The sequence below is a fragment of the Spermophilus citellus genome (genome assembly GCF_964194105.1).
Source record: "Spermophilus citellus genome assembly, chromosome: 18".
NCBI classification, from domain to species: Eukaryota; Metazoa; Chordata; class Mammalia; order Rodentia; family Sciuridae; genus Spermophilus; species Spermophilus citellus.
The window spans coordinates 53946780-53949989 of NC_138200.1; the positions used below are offsets into that span (position 1 = coordinate 53946780).

Sequence of the window (3210 nt, forward strand, 5' to 3'; positions counted from 1 at the left end):
TTGTATTTCATCAAGTTGGACTTTTTTTAAAAAGGAAAAGGCCTACCTGGTGCCCCCAGAAAGAAAATACCCATAGACTCCTTTTCACTCAAGTTCTTACTCTAGCCTGGTTACTTTTACTTTTATACAATCTGCAACTTTTGTATAAAAAGAAGGGTGTGTGTGTGTGTGTGTGTGTGTGTGTGTGTGTGTGTGTTTGTGTGTTTTATTTATTTGTATATGTATGAAGAAACTGCAAAGATACACAGAAATTAATAACAGAGACTGGGGGTAAGGTAGGAACTAGGTAGAAGAAGGACTTGGTCAAAGATATTTTTCTTTTCTTTCTTTTTTAGTCCAGGAGTGCTTTACTACTGAGTCACATCTCCAACCCTTTTTTATTTTTTATTTTGAGACAGGGTCTTACTGAGTTGTTTAGAGCCTTACCAAGTTGCTAAGGCTGACCTGTAACTTGTGATCCTCCTTCCTCAGCCTCCCAAGTTGCTGGGATCATAGGCGTAAGACATGTGCCTAGCGATATTTTTCAATTGTGTGTGTGTGTGTGTGTGTGTGTGTGTGTGTGTAATTTTTGAACGATGTGAATATGTTACCTCTAAAAACATTGAATTACCAAGAAATTCAAAAGAATGGAGAATGCTTAATCCCTAGGCATGACTCTTGGCTGGTGGAATCTGTGAGGGGGTGGCATTCTTGTGGCAGCTACATCACATGAGCATTTGCTTACTGGCCCTTGCCCCACCCACCCCCTGCAAAAACTCAAGATAAGACTGGACTACCAAATAGATAGGTGAGGATAGCTTATAATGTGGTTTAGAAGGGGTCAGAACTAGAGTTTTGTTTTTCCCCTAAACATTCCGTGCTCCCAATGGCAGAAATTCCTTTTAGTCTTTTTTTTTAAACTTTATTTTATTTTTTTTTAGTTGTAGTTGGACACAATACCTTTATTTGATTTATTTACTTTTTTTTAATGTGGTGCTGAGAATCAACCCAGTGGCTCGCACATGCTAAGTGAGCGTTCTACCGCTGAGCCACAACCCCAGGGCCCTCCTTTTAGTCTTTCACCCCACAACTGGAATAGAACTCTTCTTGAAGGAGTAAGGGTGGACCTAATTTCATATTGCAGTGTCTGATATCAGACTTTTTTTTTTAAGTGCTGGGAATTAAACCCTGGGTTTCATATATGCTAGGCTCTATCTCAGTCCCAGATATCACTCTTAAACTCTTTCCCAGAGACATGTTTTGTTAAGAGAGCAAGCAGACCATATGAGGGCCCTGGGTGAATGAACTATATAGGGTGATGGAAACTTGGAAGACAACAGTTAATTACTTCCCCATCTTGTCCAGGGCAGACCTAGATTAGAACTCTGTGGAAAGCAGAGCAGTGGAATCCAGCCATATTTTGGAACTCAGGCTTAGGAGTCAGGCCTGAATTTGAATCTCACCTAAGCCTCTTCCTAGTGGAGAGCCCTCAGCCAAGTATTTAACCTCTCAGTTTCCTCCTCTGTCAAACAGGACTGCCAATAATGCCTATGTTGACATTTGGACCTGAAGTAGCAGAGTGGTCTGGCTGGATGAGGAGGCCCGGCTGTGTGGAGGTGCTGAGATGGCCGGGCAATGAGGTCTCCCAGATGCCCTTGATGCAGGTGGGATTCAGGCTGGGCCTGGGGTGCAGGGGATGGGGCACACTGGCAATGGCCACACTAGAGAGAGTTTAATGCTGTCCTTCTCCTCTGCATCTGATGCATAATTTCATGCTGTGGTTGGACATTTAGAGGACATTGTCATGAATGATAAATTCCACTTATTGCAAAGAAATTCCATGAAAAAGTACTATCAGGAGTTTGAAGACACAGAAGAGAATAAACTTGTCTACACACCCATTTTTAATGAACGTATTACTCTAGTGGAAAAATATACTGAAGAACAGCTGCTGGAATGGATCCTTGGATTTAACATGGTGCCTTTCACAACTACATTACAGCATCATAAAGATGAAGTGACTGGTGACATATTTGACATGCTACTCACATCTGCAAATTTTCTGGCTTTTTAAGAAATGTTTCTGGATTACAGAGCAGAAATGAAAGGCTGAGGAATGGAGTTAAGCAGTGTTTTAGTGATGACTTGGCTGTATAAATTATCTACATCAGCTTCCCAAAACAGTCTGCGGCACTAGGTCCCATTCTCCAAGCAATGAATGGAATCATTCTGGATGTCCCCAGTCCAATAGACTCCAAGAGACTTTAGCTAAAGATGACCAAAAGGAGCACCTCTTGGAAAGATTCTGTTCCGAAGCCCTGTGACCCTTTTGGACCCATTTCTCCTAAAATGCCATCTTGTATTACTATTCCTCCCTTCCTCAAATAGTCACCTCTCAGGTGCTTGAATCAAACTCCTTTGGATCAGGCCCAGGTAGCCATTCCACCTGGGGGCCCTTCCCCAGTACATGTTGGTATGTATAACCACTACCAAGAATCCTCTTCTTCCCATCAGTCTTTGCGTGAGTCCTTTGTGCACTCATCACTCTTTTTTACAGGGATCAGAGTTTCAGTCCTTTGCCCTCAATGGGGTTTTTGTTTGGGAGTATTTATCTAGGGAGTTACTGGAGCCAGCTTCCTGTCCTAAGATTTCTGTATCTCCTCTGATCACAGCTTGTGTTGGCTGTAGGGATCAACCGAGAAAGATGTACTTTACCTAAAAGATATGTGTGAAAATCGACTCCCAGCCTTAACATATGCAGTTCTTGTAACACTGTCTTCTGTTGGTCCTGATAGAGTTCCACTGTTGAAGTCTCTTTCAAGGATTATTTTTTAAAAAAATTATAGATGAAAACTCAGGCTAATTTAGTGGACATGATTTTGAAACTTCCATGATTATCCACCTAAAGATCCAAGTATTATATGCAGTGTTTTTTAGTCCTTAGTGCTATGAAGGCAAAAATGCTTTTCAGGGCTGGGGATGTGGCTCAAGCCGTAGCGCGCTCACCTGGAATGCGTGCGGCCCGGGTTCGATCCTCAGCACCACATACCAACAAAGATGTTGTGTCCGCCGAGAACTAAAAAAAAAAAATATATATATATATATATATTAAAAAATCTCTCTCTCTCACTCTCTCTTTAAAAAAAAAATGCTTTTCACATTGATGCACCTGTTTTACTGGCACCCATGAATGTCTGCCGAGTGCTCGAAATAAGCTGAAGCTACCCTGCT

General features: G+C 41.8%; 1 pseudogene across 1 annotated transcript; it reads left to right on the forward strand.

Moving 5' to 3' along the window:
• Positions 1-1675: 1675 nt before the first annotated feature.
• Positions 1676-2176, forward strand: LOC308637885 (ADP-ribosylation factor-like protein 2-binding protein; annotated as a pseudogene). The gene has a single exon. The product of its transcript is annotated as an ADP-ribosylation factor-like protein 2-binding protein (transcript).
• Positions 2177-3210: the final 1034 nt, after the last annotated feature.